The sequence below is a fragment of the Neomonachus schauinslandi genome, chromosome 11 (genome assembly GCF_002201575.2).
Source record: "Neomonachus schauinslandi chromosome 11, ASM220157v2, whole genome shotgun sequence".
In the NCBI taxonomy this organism is placed as follows: Eukaryota; Metazoa; Chordata; class Mammalia; order Carnivora; family Phocidae; genus Neomonachus; species Neomonachus schauinslandi.
This window is the reverse complement of record NC_058413.1, coordinates 78568265-78586697: the sequence shown is the minus strand read 5'-3', so window position 1 is coordinate 78586697 and position 18433 is coordinate 78568265. Positions and strand designations below refer to the sequence as shown.

Genomic DNA, 18433 nt, shown 5'->3' with positions numbered 1-18433 from the left:
AATAAAAGATAAAGAAAAGAATATTTGTAATAGAAACAGTAGTAAACTGGCATTCTCTCATGATCTGCAACTCGAATGAATCTGAGTAAGTGGATTCCAAGTCATAGAGTTCAAGTGATTACACCACCTGGGTGACAGCAAGCTATTTTTACTTTCTCTGTGGACTGCTTCACACAGCAGAGGACTTTTTGTCTTTAAATTCCAAGAGCCCTGTGTCTAGATATAAAAGTCATTGCTAACTCTTTTCAAAAGGCAACCTACATTTCTTGCTTTGCTAAGGGGTTTTTAAATTATTTTTATTGAGTTTTAAACTCCATCAGGTCAGGGACCAGCATTTACTCACCAGTGTGCTAGTTCAATTTAGGCTTAGAACTTTGCATTAAAAAGCATTCACTCTAGACTTCCCACAATTCATTGTCAAAGCCCAGAGATCCCAGCTCTTAACAACAGAATATATGTACTCTAGAATTTTTCTAGGGAAGATCACCTTGATGTGCTTATCAGAAGTATGAAGAGTTTACCTTAAAGAAAAGACACGCCTGGAGAATTGCTGGAAGACTGTGTGAGCCATCCATGGTTATACCAGGCATAACCAAGGTAATTTAAATTTATTCTCATTAAATCAAAACATTAGACCACTTAATAATAATAACAACAACAATAGTGAAGGTCAGTTTTATAGAAACGGAATCTGAGAAGGAGATTCTTTGAATGTGATTTATTGATGAGGTGTTCCCAGGAGAAGGAATTAAGAAAGGCAGGAAACAGTAAGGGGGAAAAATCAGCTAAGCAAGGATGTGGTTCCTGCCAGAGATTAGTTATGGCCTAATCCCACTTGTGACTCCGGAACACAAATTTAACTGCAGAATTGGTGAGTTTGGCAGTGGAAGGTAAAGAGAGTCAGCCTTTTGTATCCTGTTCCCCTGCATCAGTTGGATATTGGCTGCTAGCTGTGATAGGTGAAGTGTCATGAGGGCGGGGAGCACAATTCCTTAGATAAAGGGAAATTCTCTGGGGAAGGGGCAGCTGCTGGATAGGCACATTAACCAGGTAAAGGAGATCTGGGTGTGGCACCAATAGCATCCAGTAAACTTGTATAGCACTTAGTATGTACCAGACAGTGTGCTTTATGTATATTAATTTATGTAATCCTTACAAGAATAGGTATCTCAATTTTATGATGAGGAAACTAAGATACAGAAATCAAAACGACCAAGAATTCTTATTGAGCATAAATTTTTACTTAAAAAAAAAAAAACCTAAGTAATAAGGGTTTCAAGTACTTATTAGGTTGAGTTATATATGATATGGGGTCTAATTTTGCCAATTAAAACCTTGATGCTTCATAGTAACTAATCAGAGTAGTGTCTAGATTCCATTCACCAGACAAAAGCAGGTTTCTGGATATTCTTATTAACTATTGAGTCACAACCTAATTAAACTGTCAAAAAGCCACATGAGTCTTAACTATGTAAAATGGTAAGGATGTGTCTTGCTGGCACAGAAACCTGCTATAAAATAGCAGCAGAGTGTGCCTAAAATGCAGATGTCCATGGGAGTAAAAGAAATATTATGTATGATTACAAACATGGATACTTAACTCATCTCCTCTAACGTTAGGACTTACAGAATTTTCCAAATATTTAACCGCCCAAAAGTTCCATACATTATAATTTTTATATTAACCAGTATTTTCTAGAATTAAAAAGAGTCCACAAGATGGCAGTGCTTGATGAGTAGAAAGCATTAATCTTGGGTAATATTCCAAAGGGAGAAAAATGGAAACCTTGATTAAAAAAAAAAAAAGTTTTCTAATTTTTCTGTGTTATTCAGTGAAATATTCTATCCAAAAGGTATTTGTCATTTGTATACAATTAAAATAATTAAATTTTAATTTATTTCTATGTATTGACAGAAAAAGGAAACTAATAAGGTAAGTACTCAAAACACTCAATATTTTTTATTGATGGTGAATTTTTAAGATATCTTTACCTCTTTTAATTTAATGCTATGCAGTTTTATGGTGCAAATTTGAAGACTTATTGTAGGATAAATATTAACAGAAACAAATATGAGTTTTATGATTTATCCCCCTTCTAGTAGGTAAATCACAGAGGAAAAACCCTCTAGAGTTGTGATTTCCCTAAATTTTGCATGTTAAATGTGGAATTTTGGTTGTTTTTAAGTTACATTTATCACATAGGTGCAGTAGAGAATCTCAGGTCAGATAAACTATTATAATAAGATTCTCTCCCACTCAACTTCTTATGCTCAATGTAATTTTTCATAAACGCTCTTTGTGCTTTTACGGCTTAACTAATGCTCATTAATCCTTCATGCAAATCTTCAGTGAAGGTAATTTATTTGTCACATTCTCATGCACCGTATAGAAATAGTGGATATTGTCTATTTATCAAAAGGCACTGAAATGGTTTATTTTCTGCTCTGGAGATTTGTCCCTATGGCTCACCTGTTTCAGAAAAAAAATCCTAATCATAAAATACATATTTATCTCTGTTGAGATATAATTACTGTAATAAATCTTCAAACTTCTATTTGTATGAATTCATGTAGCAGGAAACTTTTGGCTAGAGATTTTTTAGTTGATTGTTTGAAAAAATAGAAATGTTGGTATGATTTATACTAATAATATAAATGGTACAAGAACTATTTGAAATGTATGCTCTTTCTAATTCTATAAGGGATTTCTGCAAAAGTCAGGTGGTTTCTGAGTTTTGTAATTATATTTACCTATATTTACATTTATAATTATCTTAACTTCCAAGTAGTCAATCTCTTCAAATTATCATCAAAATCTGTTTATGAACTAGATGTTATGATAAAGTCCAGTTTGAATAATAGGGGTTTTTGAACAATTAAAGAACACATTTTAAAATAGGAATATGCCTTTTAAAAATTAACATCATTAAAATAATTAATTGTGATCATTATTGTGAGCCTAATATTCATGTTAGATACAAATGTTAGATATTCATGCATGTATATACTTTGGACATAAAAGATTAAAATGGGAAAAATATATTGGTTATCCCTGACTTAATTACTTTTCCATATTTCCCCTTATCTGTTCTACTTATTTGCCCAGAAGTTTTCAGTTTTCTAAACTGGCTTTTCTTTGGTTAGTGCCCTATTGCCTTAAAGTTTAATAATCTTAATTCCTGGACACAGAAGGGATTTACTTCTTAAAAACCCAACTTGTTCAGACTTATTTGTTTAATATGGATTACTTAGATATTTTCCACAAGTATGGGCTTTATTATTGTTTTTTTCCTTCTAAACCTGTTTCTAGTTTAGTGATTAATTAATAATTCTAGTGATAGACTTAGTGATATTTTCCAAAATCATAAGACTAGTAGGAACTATAATAGCTGAAATAAAAATACTATAATTTCGACAACCAGCTGACCCCATAGAGGAAGATCCTGTGGCTGGTGATTGTTGGCAGCCACAATTGCCTGGTCGGGGAACCGAGCCAAAATATCACCATCAGAATGTAGGGTAAAGACCAAATTAAAATCTTTCCCTGATGCATGGCACAGACCATCATGAAGTTTCAGTTAAAAGGAGCACAGACAGGTCGAAACCTCCTGAAGAAAAAAAATCTGGTGCCTTAGCTCTTTGATTTCAACAGATCCGAAAGAAGATAATAGGGACTAAAATGTTGATGGGTGAAGTGATGAGAGAAGCTACCTTTTCTCTTGCTGAGGCCAAATTCACAGCAGGGGACTTCAACACCACAGTTATCCAAAATGTAAATAAAGCCCTAGTGAAGATTCTAGCTAAGAAAGATAATGTAGCAGGTGTTACTTTGCCAGTGTTTGAATATTACCATGAAGGAACTAACAGTTGTAAACTGACCAGTTTAGCCAGAGGTGGGAAACAATTGGCTGAATTAAAGAGGAATTATGTCAAAGCAGTGGAATTACTGGTGGAACTAGCTTCCCTTCAGACTTCCTTTGTTACTTTGGATGAAGCTATTAAGATAACCAACAAGTGTGTAAATGACATTGAATATGCCATCATTCCCAGAATTGAACATAGTCTTGCTTATATCATCAGAGAGCTGGATGAGAGAGCGAGAAGAGTTCTATAGGTTAAAAAAAAAAATACAGAAAGAAAAGATTCTCGAGGAAAATTTGGAGAAAGACTCGGAGCAATGGAGGGCAGCTGGAGAGGTGATGGATCCTGTTAATCTTTTGTCTGAAGAGAAGGATGAGTATCTTCTGTTTGAATAATTTTTCCTGTTCTGGTTTTTTCACAAGCCCTAACATGGCACCATTTTATTCACAATGTGTAGGTTTGGTACATGTAGCTATTTATTTTTGGCCTAAGAATTTCATTGGTGGTAAAATTTCCCTGGGTGTTGGTCATGGGAATACCTTTGCAAAATCATAATTCAGCAACCATTTATCAACATGAGATTTGTAGACACTTCCCAGGAACTTGCAGAATTTATTCTGCAGAAGTGATACCCTACTCCATTTTCATCTGTTGCAAGTGATCTGCTTACCAAGCATATTAAGAAATTCTTCTTAAGAAACAGCAGTGGCCTCAGGCCAACTGTCCCTGTAGCACCCTTTGTTCCTACCTGCTCAAACATCTTGGCACTGTCATCTAAGATTGCTGCACCATCCTTGTGTTGCTGTGGTACTTCTCTTAAACTTTATGAAGCCTTCACTATTTTTTCTTGCATGACAGGTCTTTGTTTTGTCTATCATGGGAGTTCTGCCAATTTTAATGTGACTATGGTATAAACAGTAAAATGACTTAAAGATGAAAAAAAAAAAAACCCTGTAATTTCCTTGCAACCCAAGACAGTTAAAAAATACAGTTTTAGAAATAGAAAACTATATGTCTATAGGGATTACTGCAAATTCCAAGAATACAAACCAGTTGTTTGGTGGAAACTGCTGATTTAGGAAGTTACTGTTAAAGGTAAAAATAAGAGTCTGATTTATAAGGATCACCTGAAGAAACTTGTGGCTGCACACAAATTGCTTAAATGGAACTCAAGAAATATCTTCAATAAAATACTAGCGAACGAAATCCAACAATACATTAAAAAAATAATTCACCATGATCAAGTGGGACTTATTCCTGGGTTGCAAGGGTGGTTCAATATTCACAAATCCATCAATGTGATACACCACATTAATCAAGAAAGGACAAGAACCATATGATCCTCTCAATAGATGCAGAAAAAGCATTTGATAAAGTACAACATCCATCCATGATAAAAATCTTCAACAAAATAGGTTTGGAGGGAACGTTTCTCAATACAATGAAGGCCATTTATGAAAAACCCACAGCTAATATCATGCTCAATGGGGAAAAACTGAGAGCTGTGGTCGGGAACAAGACAGGAATGTCTACTCTCACTGTTACTTAGCATAGTACTGGAAGTCCTAGCCACACCATTCAGACAACAAAAAGATATAAAAGGCATACAAATCAGCAAGGAAGAAGTCAGACTTTCACTATTTGACATGATACTTTATGTAGAAAACCCCAAAGACTCCACCAAAAAACTGCTAGAACTAATACAAATTCAGTAAAGTCACAGGATATAAACTCAATGTACAGAAATCTGTTGCGTTTCTGTACACCAACCATGAAGCAGCAAAAAGAGAAATCAAAGAATCACTTCCAGGAAAAATTGCACCAAAAGCCATAAGATACTTAGGAATAAACCTAACCAAAGGTGAAAGATCTGTACTCTGAAAACTATAAAACACTGATTTAAAAAATTGAAGAGGACACAAAGAAACGGAAGGTCATGATTGGAAGAACAAATATTGTTAAAATGTGTATGCATCCAAAGAAGTCTACACATTTAAAGCAATCCCTATCAAAATACCAACAGCATTTTTCACACAGGTAGAACAATTCTAAAATTTGTACGGAATCACAAAAGATCCTGAATAGCCAAAGCAATTTTGACAAAGAAAAGCAAAGCTGGAGATATCACAATTCCAGACTTCAAGATATATTACAAAGCTGTGGTGATCAAAACATTATGGCACTGGCACAAAAATAGACACATAGATCAATAGAACAGAATAGAAAACAGAGAAATGGACCAACAACTCTATGGTAAATTAATTTTTGACAAAGCAGGAAAGAATATGCAATGGGAAAAAGACAGTCTCTTCAACAAATGGTGCTGGGAAAACTGGAAAGAAACATGCAGAAGGATGAAGCTGGACCACTTTCTTACACCATACACAAAAATAAATTCTAAATGAATTAAAGACCTAAATGTGATACAGGAAATCATTAAAATTCTAGAGAAGACCACAGGCAGTAATTTCTCTGGCATTGGCTATAGCAACATTTTTCTAGATAGCTCTCCAGAGGCAAGGGAAACAACAGCAAGAATTTCATCAAGATGAAAAGCTTCTGCACAGTGAAGGAAACAATCAACAAAACTAAAAGACATGCTGTGGAATGGGAGAAGATATCTGCAAATGACATATCTGATAAAAGGTTAGTACCCAAAATATATAAAGAACTTAAAAAATTCAACACCCAAAAAAACCCCAAATAATCCAACTAAAAAATGGGCAGAAGACATGAATAGACATTTTTCCAAAGACATACAGCTGGCTAAAAGACACAGGAAAAGATGCTCAACATCACTCATCATCAGGGAAAAGCAAAGCAAAACTGCGATGAGATATCACCTCACACCTGTCAGAATGGCTAGAATCAAAAACACAAGAAACAACAGGTGCTGGTGAGGATGTGGAGAAAGGGGAACTGTCTTGCACTCTTGGTGGGAATGCAAACTGGTGCAGCCAGTGTGAAAAACAATGTTGAGGTTTCTCAAGAAGTTAAAAATAGAACTACCGAGGCGCCTGTGTGGCTCAGTCATTAAGCGTCTGCCTTTGTCTAGGGTCACGGTCCCAGGGTCCTGGGATCCAGCCCCACATCGGGCTCTCTGCTCAGCAGGAAGCCTGCTTCTCCCTCTCCCACTCCCACTGTTTGTGTTCTCTCTCTCGCTGTGTCTCTCTCTGTCAAATAAATAAAATCTTTAAAAAAATAAAATAAAATAAATAAAAATAGAACTACCCTATGATCCAGCAATTGCACTACTATGTATTTGCCCAAAGAATAGGAAACCACTAATTCAAAGGAATACATGTACTGCATGTTTATAGCAGAATTACCTACAATAGCCAGATTATGGAAACAGCCATGTGGCATCCATTGACTGATGAATGGATAAAGTAAAAGTGATGTATATATATATGTATATACACACACACACACACAATGGAATATAACTCAGCCATTAAAAAGAATGAAATCTTGTCATTTGCAATAACATGGATGGAGCTAGAGGGTATAATGCTAAGTGAAATAAGTCAGTCAGAGAAAAACAAATATCTGATTTCATTCATATGTGGAATTTAAGAAGCAAAACAAATGAGCAAGGGGAAAACAGAAACAAATCAAGAAATAGACTTTAAACTACAGAGAACAAAGTGATGGTTATGGGGGATGGGTAAAATAGGTGATGGGCATTAAGGAGTGCACTTGCTCTGATGAGCACTGGGTGTTGTATGGAAGTGTTGAATTACTATATTGTACGCCTGAAACTAATATCACACTGTAAGTTAACTGGAATTTAAATAAAAAACTTAAAAAAAGAAATACCAGGATACATCATAGTAGAAAATGGGCAGAGAAGGAAGATAATTTTTTTTTTTAATTCTAGTACTCATTCCTAATTTTTAGTGGAAGGAAAAACTTAAAATGTCAGTGGTACTAACACTGATCATAGTAGAATGAAATGAGACCTGTTAGTAAGTATCCAGCTTCCTATTTCAACTAGGACCTCTGTGCAAGAACTAAGCCACATGCGACTCAATTCAGTGAGCACATGAAGGGTAATGTGGCACCATAGAAAAGTCATGGACTTCATACCAATGCAAAAATGTGTTTGAATGTTTTCACCACCACCTAAGCAGCTGTGTGGTCTTCACTAATTACCTGACTTCTTCAGTTCTGTTCATTTGCTATAAAATAATTATAATACCTAGCTTAGAAAATTTTGGGAGAAATTTCATAAAAAGTGCTAACATAATTTTAGGAATATAGGAAGTGTTCATAAGTGGTTATTTTTACATAAAATGCTAGTATGTATATATATATATTATATATATATATTTGTGTGTGTATAACTTTATGTTCACCCTCTTTGCAGACTCAATCTAGCAGTCACTCTAAAAATCTCATAAAACATTAATCTTACTTAAAAATATATTTATGCAAAAATGGGGTTTGACTTTGCATGCCAGTGATATACCCATATACTATTCTTGTTCCAATTTATCATGCAACATATAGATTATGTGCAATTAAAATATCTATGCATTTTATACTCTATGTTGTTCTGTAATATTCCCATCTCACATCAAACTGGAGTTTAAGAGTAGTTTTACTCTATTTATGTCATATGCCTACTAATAGATTTTAAGTGTCTCTCTCGTATGAGACTTTTTCGTGAGATTTCAAATCTATTAGTCTGTTCCACTCTTATACCTCAACCCATCTGTTTCTTAACCATCCAATATTATCTCCAACTCTTCACAATAATCAAAGCTTCATCTTAGGGTGATTCTTAAATCGATATGTCTCATGTTATTTTCCTGGACTAGAATTTATTCTCAACTTCCTTCTGCTCAGTTATATCCTAGACACAGCCAAATGCCGGTGTCATTTTCTTGAAGAAGACTTCAGGAGTCATTTTAATTTACAATTAACTCTCCTTTTCTGAAATTCTATAGACATATCATTGTGTGTCCTAATTTACTTGGAACAGTGAAATTGGCATCATTTTCCCCAACAAGATTATTAAGTGCTCCCCCTTTCACTTGCAGAAATGTTCCACTTTGGTTATTAAATAAATTATATGGTCTCCCTACTCTTTAATTATCATCCACAAAACACATTCCTCTTGTATCGGTACTATTTCTCTCATTGTTTTCTGTTCTATTGTGTATATATCATCTTCCCTGCCAGATTATATATTCATCTAGAGTGGGGCTGTGTCATATGCTTACTGTGCGAATAATGGTATCTATTTAAGAAGTTAAATTATTTAAATTAATTTATATTTAGAAACTTTAAGACATATGTCTTATTTCTATTAAATATTGTTGGGGATATCTTGAATTGCCCCAAAGTGTTATCACATATCATTGGTCTAGTCATCTAAAATAGTTTCCAACTCACTACAGTGCCCAGCAATCAGTTTAGAAATCTCTTTCCGATGATGAATGCAGTGTTTTGTTATTTCATCATTAGTGATATCAGATGTTTTCTTATATTATTTCTTTAACCTTTGGGAATAGAGTTTTATAAATTCTATAAGGCCCAAATAAGTTTGCCCCTGCTATCTCTTTAAACTTAGCACCATTTTTCCTTTCTTCAATCCATCTTAGCCACACTGGCCTTCATGTCAATTTTCAACTTAAGACATGAGCATTATTTTTTACTTTAGTTTGAAACGTTCTTTTCCCAGATACTTGTGTGCTCACTACTTCTTTCACTTCTCTGCCTAAATGACTCCCTTTGGGCAGTTATCCCTGACTAGCTTACCTAAACAAGCTCTATAAAATAATTTATCTCTTTCTTTGTGTGTGTGGGTGTGTGTCTCTCTCTGTCTCTCCATTTCCATCTCTATATCTTATTGGTTGTCTCTGCACTACAGTGTGAGTTTTCTTAAGGCAGGAACCTTACCTACTTTGTTCGCCACCATATCCTTCAGTATTGTGAAAAGTGACTGGCACACAATTAACTAATTGTTGACTGAATAGAGAATGAATACAATAGTGAAAATGTTTCCTACTATGTGTCATAACATAAATCTTTTGGAAATTAAGATATTTGGTATAATTTTGACCTTTATGAAGTAATAAATAAAATAATTCAAGTGATTTATGGGGAAGCTTTTTCAGAAGGCTTGGGAATATATGCATTTTATTATAGATAGATAGATGATAGATAGATGATAGAAGATAGATAATGTGATAAGAACATGAAACGAGCAAAAATCAATATTCTTTTTTTTTTAATTTTTTTTTTTTATTTGACAGAGAGAGACACAGCGAAAGAGGGAACACAAGCAGGGGGAGAGGGAGAGGGAGAAGCAGACTCCCAGCTGAGCAGGGAGCCCGATGTGGGGCTCAATCCCAGGACCCTGGGATCATGACCTGAGCCGAAGGCAGACGCTTAACGACTGAGCCACCCAGGTGCCCCGCAAAAATCAATATTCTAGTCAGTTGGCTGGATTCTATAGGGCCAATTCATTTGGTATAAAGTAAATAGAATTTATAGAAGTAACAATATAAGTATTAGTTGTTTTCACAAATGTTGGAAGTGTGAAAGGAAATGAAAGAAACAATTTAAATGATGAATTAGGAGAAGCTATAAGCACAGTTCTATTTCTTTTGTTTATTTTACTGGAGACTATTGATTCAAAGTTTGTGGTGAACGCTTGCTAATGAAAACCATGTCATCCTTTTTTTTTTTTAATTAGTTCTTTTGCTGTCAGACCACCATTTTGGGATTTTGCCTCTTTATACAGTTTTTGCCTTATTACTTTTAACTTAGCCTGACCTTTTATTTTAATTACAAAGAAATGCTGTCAAAATGAATGCTTAATCTACCTGGGGAAAAGAGCACATACTTTCCAGTGGTGGATCTTTACTATAGAATGGCAACAACACATTGATTTTATTAACTCTCTAATGAAGTCCTCAGATAAGATTAACACAATTAAAAAAAATTTTTTTTTAAGATTTTATTTATTTGCGAGAGAGAGAATGAGAGACAGAGAGCATGAGAGGGAGGAGGGTCAGAGGGAGAAGCGGACTCCCTGCTGAGCAGGGAGCCCGATGTGGGACTCGATCCAGGGACTCCAGGATCATGACCTGAGCCGAAGGCAGTCACTTAACCAACTGAGCCACCCAGGCGCCCAAGATTAACACAATTTTAAAACACAGCATGATAGCTGTGCTTTATGCATGGGCAAGCACTCTCCTACACCAATATTTCCACCAGTGATTGCATCAGGAGAAAAAATGAAAATGTGTATGTGGAAGGTGACCAAGGAGATCTTAATAGTGCTGGCATTGTTGTGATACTATGCCTAAATAAATACCTTATGATTAGATAGTGTAGCAGTATCTTTATGAGAACACTAGGGTCCTGGCCTATATGAGGCCATTCCAATTTTAATAACTTTGAAATACCATACTCTTCTTTGTTCATCTCCTATAACTTTCCTTTCCAATTTTTCTTTTATCAAATAGTAGTTTATTAATTTATTCAGTGTCTTTATTTCTGAGACTACTCTCCAGTAATACTAATAATTTGAGGATCTAAAAACTAAACTGTACAAATTGTATAAATTTCCTGCTTAAATAGAATATTATTTTAATGCAGTAAGCTTCCTATGATCTAGATCAAAGTTTCTGAATTTCAACACTACTGACATTTATGGCTAGATAATTGTGGAAGACAGTATTGTACATTGTAGGATGTTTACCAGCATCCCTGGCCTCTACCCTCTACCTACTACATGCCAATAGCATTTTGTAACCCTTTCCTGCCCCTATACCAGTTATAACAATCAAAAATATCTTTAGATATTATCAAAAACCCTCTGGGAGTGAAAATCCTTCCTGTTTGAGAACTGATCTAGATTAATTTAGAAGTGATATATCCTGGTTAACCAACTTTGAGTTATTTGGTACTTACTGTATTTCTTTCTATTTCATTTCATAAATAATTAGATAGATAGTAGATAGATAGTAGATAGATAGATGATAGATATAGATAGATGATAGATAGATAATAGGTGATAGATAAATAGATTATAGATAGGTGAAAACTAGCTGCTTTAATTTCAGTTTTTATTTTATTTTTAAAGACAGAGTACTATACCTCCTTCATGATTTTAGTTCTACAACATACATATGTAGACTAACTATTCAGTAAGTTTTGCTGGATTGAATTAGAATTAGGACCCATTCATATTCATAGCACAGAACTATAAGCAACATTATTTACTTTTGATTTAATGAATCAAATACATCTGAATATTTTGATAATGTTTCAGGCCATTTTCCAAAATAGCTGTCAAAATAAAAAATATGTCAAATACTGGGTTGAATATATATCAACACAAAGGCACAACATGGACACCATCAGATTGTCATTTTTCTCTTCATATAAAAGTGTATAAGGGTGTAGAAGAAATTTCAGTTACATAAGTTTTACAGTTGTTTGATTCTGCATAATTATTTTACCTTGGAAACATACAGACCTGTAAGTTATGTGTGAAATCTAAAACAATCCATTTAATTTACATCCTTTACTCAATCATTTAAAGTCCCCCCGATTTTTAAATAATGAAATATGTATTTCCTAAGTTTATTTAATTGTATTAAAATTAAGTCCATATAAGTTAATTCAAAATAATGAGAACAAAATGCAAATTTATTGTAGACACAGTAGGAGGAAACAATTTTAATAAATGTTAAAGTACATGAGATCTGAGCTAAATAGAGGATAAAGAAATTGGTTTCTTATATTATGAAGAAATTGGTTTCTTAAATTAGAGAAATTTCCAGATTATTAAATCATTGTTTTAAGTCATTTTATTAGCATGACTTACAAGATTCAATATTTTTACAGATTTTGAGACCATAGAAGTTATTGTAGAAACACTGCATGGTTGATAAATCAGTTCATGAGATTGTCTACTCTGGGAACAGCTACACAAACGTTAGTGTTTACCAAAAGTAATAAACCCTAAGAACTCATAATCTAGAATGAATCAAATCATGTATATATTAATTCAAATACAAGGCAAATAATTTCTTTCAGTTAGAATTCTAGTTTTTAGTTTTTTAAACCTTGCCTTCACCACTTACTCTCTGTGTAACTTTAAACAAGGTACCTCAGTCTTTGTTGCCCTGTTTGAAAATAGAGATATGTTTTCCTTCATATTATATAAAGATTAAATAGAAGTGACTTAAGTGAGGTACATGACCTGATACTTGATGCCTAAAAAACATTAACTAAATGAAATTATGTGAAATTATGTTATTAATTTAGAATATTTTTAGCTAAAGAAAATTTTTGAGACAGGACCAATCTATATATGAGTATATAAATTTCAAAGTATCCCAACTCAATTGGCATTGAATTAATAACCATTTTCTTTCATCTGACTTGACTTAAAATAATTCAGGGCTACTACTACCTTTTTTCACTTCCCATCATATGCCTTTATTCCCAAAGAAGATACAAAATCTGATTGTTCCAAAGAATGAAATTTTCTTTTACATGTCACGTAGTGTTTTAGTACCTGTAAATATAGTAAACACTCACTACGTGCCAGGTATTTTGGTAAACATTCTCTATTATTTGTAATAATATTAGTGGTCATTTCAATTTTACAGAATTAAAAGTAAGGATTGATACAATTAAGTAGATTTTTTTCTGTACAAGACGGAGAGAAAGGGACACGAATATACTTACAACCAGAATCTCAGGGAATAATTACAACTATGAACCCTGCCCTGATACAGGGTGCCACTTGGCCTATGTGACTGCAGATAGGGCAACTCTTAAGTATTAGCACAGAAACTGTGTATTAGCACAAATCACACTGCCTTCTCCATAAAACCATTCAAAATCTGAGTTCTTTATTTCTTTTGTTGGATTTCATTCTTAGAAAAAAGAGACAATATTTATTTTAAAAACTTTAGAACCCACTTGCATGATACAAACATTATCCCAAAATAGAAGGCAGGGTGCTACATCTTTAACAATAGGTTTTTGGACATTTTCATTCTCTTTATTAAACACAAGGGAAGATACAAAATATAATGATGTGTATTTTCTTTTTTAAAGATTTTATGTATTTATTTGACAGAGACACAGCGAGAGAGGGAACACAAACAGGGGGAGTGGGGGAGGAAGAAGCAGACTTCCCGGGGAGCAGGGAGCCCGACATGGGGCTCCATCCCAGGACCCTGGGACCATGACCTGAGCCCAAGGCAGACGCTTAACGACTGAGCCACCCAGGCTCCCCATGATGTGTATTTTCAATGCAGGCTAAAACCTTCTACAGTTTTTTGCTACCTCATTCGGTTTCTAGATTAAAGACTTTCTATTAGTTAAACTTCAAACTGAAGTGTTGTAACATTTAGGAGTATCAGTTTCCATGGGAAAAGCAGAGCTGCTATTGCACTATTTTCCCATGTTCCTGACCTGTTTAGCAAGCTTCAGGCTGCAGCTGTCCACAGGCTCAGAAAGAGCTTATGTCCTAAGGGAAAAGCAAAGTTCTCAAGTACATTAAAAAAAAAAAAAAATAGCCCATAGTTTTCCCTTATCTTTTCCCCTTCTGTCTTTCTCTTGTGTCCAATATAGAACTACTGAAATGGCACCCAGAATGATCCTTGTTGACATAACCTGGACGGCAGCCCAGGAACACACATCCCTGAAGCACAGTCCTGTCACTGCCAGTAATTCTTGCCTGCATCGGTACTGTGTTAATTGGGCGAGGTCAGCCAGTTCTCTCTCTCCAGATTTTCATTTTCCCTGAGGGGAAGAACGGTTCCAGTGAATGATCCGCCATGTCTAAGGGCACTCATTTTCGATGCTTGTTAGCTTAATGCCTCTTTGCAATGTATAAGAACAGCATAAGAGAAAGCATTTATATCGCTAACCTCCAGACCAGCTTTGCAGAGCAATCTTGGGTCTGCAGCTCCTAACAGCTGACTTGTCTTCTCCCCATCAAACGTGGGCATATTCTAATTAGATTCGCACGGTTTATTATATTTTTATGGGTCTAAAGGACTTCTGCTTAACAAGATGTTAAAAAATTGAAAAGTCTATCCTAAATATACAAACTTTGAAAGATTATAGAATAGCTAAAGAATCTTTTTCCCTTTTCCCCTCAGTATTTTCATCTGCAAATAAAAAATAATATGACAACTTATTTTATGTATATTGTGTTAACTTGATTAATCTATGCATGAGCTTAGTCCTGTACCTCTCATAAAAGAATTCTATGCATGTTTTCTATTGTTTGTTAATGAAAGAATAAGTTTCTATAACATTTCCATGCTCTGTGCTATGTTTAAGAAGCCCACATTTAAGACAATGGATTTCCATTCTCCCCAAGGCTGTTTTATTTATATGGTGAGACAAAGATGACAGTGGTGCTTTTGATTTAACTTTCTTTCACTTTCTTAGTCACATCTGGCTGCTTGATCCCTAGAGACTATTATCCTTCATGTACCTTGAACCTCGCTGGGATGCCAACAGATCAGCGGGCTAGAGAGAGATAAGGCTATGATATTTGATATTGTTTGGGCTTTTTAATAAGGTTCACATATAACCCTTAATGGGAGAGTCTGGATTTTTTCTCCAGTCCAAAAATGCTACTTGCAGCTAAACACTTAACAGCAGGCAGTGTCCTTTTGAAGAAAGGAAAAGAAAAAGGTGAAGCCACTCAGAGGATTAATTGGATAATGCTGCCCTAGTTCCTATTACTCTCTGAAGGAAAAAAAAAAAAAAAACAATAAACAAGCAAACTATATATAGTTTTATAATTTCACTAACTGAAACATCTGAAAAAAAACTCACTGGATATTTGCTTAGGTAACATGCTAATTGCATTTTTAGTGAATCAGCCAATGGGCAGGCAGATGTTCATTTCTGCATCTCCTGCTCTTTATCATCCTTGGTAAAGATTTTTTTTTCCCCACTTCTGCACATATCTTCAGCAGGAGGTAAAAATAATGACTGTGCCTTGTGAACATTGAAGAGAGGCTGGAGCTGTGAAGTCGGAGCCCTTCTATTTTGCAAAGTATCATCCTTGAATAGGTTTGATAGAGGAATAGGAATCTTTATTCTTGATGGAAGGACAAAATGAACCTAGAGAAGGGCAGTTAGAACACATGTGAGGAAAAGGCAGTGAATGCCCTCTCCAAAACTAAAAGAGAACTGGATTCCAGTGAGGTAGGATGAAAGAGGAGCCAGGGAATACAACTGTTCTTCCTGCTACACAGACAACTTCCTCTACATAGGACTAACAAGGTCCAACGATTTGGAGTTCAGAGGTTTGGCAAAGGGTAATACTAAACAAAGCAAAAGTAGACTAAGAACAGAGCTTCACAACTAGTGCACAGATGACTAGATGAGGCTAACTTAGAATACTGCATTCTTTTTGGAGGGCATTTTGACAATACTTATCAAGGCAATGACTACTGATTCTGTCACAAGGAAATGCCACCTCTAGGAATTTAGTATGAATAAATAATTTGGAATATACACAGATATCTATTAATGTTCATTGCAAAAACTATTTACAACAATAAATCTCTTAAATACTCAAATATCAAACATCAAGGTCAAGGTTAAATAAATTGTATTATTTTTTGGGAATACTATGAAGTCATTAAAATAACATTGGAAATTAAATAATTTTGACACGCAATGATTCCAATATATTTCTTACTGAAAAATGTCTAATCCCTAATGCCATAAGGCATGTATTGCATATAATGAATTAACTTCTTTTATATTCATTTAGAATATTATTACCTATGTACCATCCTTGAAAGAACTGAGAAAACAAAGCTTAATCTGCTTATAGAATTCTTATTGAAAAAGGCTAGCTTCAACACTATTTCCAGGTCATATTGTTATAGAAACCAAAGAATATCAGGATGTTATTGATTGATTAATCTCTTATATCTTACAAAATCAATATAAACATATATATAAAGATAAATATGGTTTGGGGATGGGGAGCCTGGGTGGCTCAGTTGGTTAAGCAGCTGCCTTCGGCTCAGGTCATGATCCCAGGGTCCTGGGATCCAGCTCCACATTAGGCTCCCCCTGCTTGCTGGGGAGTCTGCTTCTCCCTTTCCCTCTGCCTGCTGCTCTGCCTACTTGTGTTCTCTCCCTATCTTTCTGTCAAATAAATAAATAAAATCTTAAAAAAATATATGGGTTGGGGATGTACTTTCTCCTTTCTTGACATTATTACTTTTGTAACATAAATGTTTGCATTTTCCAGAATAATATATATATATATATATACACACACACACACACACGTAATTGCTATGTATATATCAGTCATTATGGATTATTGTCAATTTTGTTTGAAAAATTGTTGATATTATAATTATTTCTCCTACTTCTTTGAAAGGATTGGAAGTAGAGAAGAAAGTGGCAATAATAATTTAGATAATGCTTATATACATGGGATAAATTATAACAACTATATCTTGATGGTTTATATCATGTGTGCATGGTCCTCTAATATAAATTGGAATTTTTACCAACTGTCAGTTGGTATTTAAGCTGAAACATATGCCAACTAATATGTGTAGTTGGTTAAAATTTAAAATGATACTGTATAGAAGACGGCATAGATATAACAAAACTCTTTGGGTTAAGACAAAGATTTGTCACATAAAATAAAGAAAAAGAGAGTTCCAGTTTAAGATGATGACATAGGAAGACTCTGAACTCACCTCCTCCATGGAATACATCAAATTACATCTCTTAATGGAACAGTTCCTCCTGAAGAAGAACTGAGGGCTGACTGAACACATACTAAACAACCAAAGACAGAGAGAATGGCAAGAGAGGCAGAAACACAATAACAAAATGACCCCCATCCCCACTGCTGCAAACTGGAGGGATGGTACTGAGGGACTGGGACTAGATCCCTCTGTCCTTGAGCACAGAAAATAACGTGCAGTTTAAAAGAGTAGCGTATGAAAGAAACAATACTAGAATTCTGCCAAGTGGCAAGGAGCTGTGGGGAAGCTCTTCAGGTGAGAGGGACTGGGGAACAGCATGGTTTTCATTCCCAGTCCACCTTGGAAGTTTGGACCAGAGCAGAGTCCAGACACCATGCCTGGCTGATCTGGTCTTCTTGGTGGGCTTGCAGCTTCAGCAAGTTGCCCTGCTGGGGCACAGAAAAAGACTATGGCTTACAGGGGCTGGAGAACTGCAGGATTATTTCTCCTGCTCCACCTCAAGGGCCCAGACTGCAGCAGAGTCTGGCTGTCATAGGGGCAGGTTCAGACTCCATAATAAGTGGGTCTATTCCTCACAGAGAGATTATGACCTCAGCAAGCCCAGGGTTCTGAAGCCTACACCAGCCCTGGTCACACTGGGGCACAGATGAAAAGCTGTTCTTTAAAAAGGCCAAGGAACTGCAGGAATGCTCCCTACCCCTCCATCTTAAAAGCCCAGATTGGAACAGGATCTGGCAGCTATAAGGGGCAAGTTTGGACTCCATAATTGGAGGATCCCAGTGCCATGATCGGTGGTCCCCAGGACATAACTGGCTGGTCTTGTTATC

General features: G+C 35.2%; 1 protein-coding gene and 1 pseudogene across 1 annotated transcript in view; one reads left to right on the top strand and one right to left on the bottom strand.

Annotated features, from left to right (window-relative positions):
* Positions 1 to 18433, bottom strand: part of CNTN5 (contactin 5) — a 570282-nt gene that overhangs the window by 405617 nt on the left and 146232 nt on the right. The window lies entirely within an intron of this gene.
* On the top strand, positions 3513 to 4256 carry LOC110571023 (annotated as a pseudogene).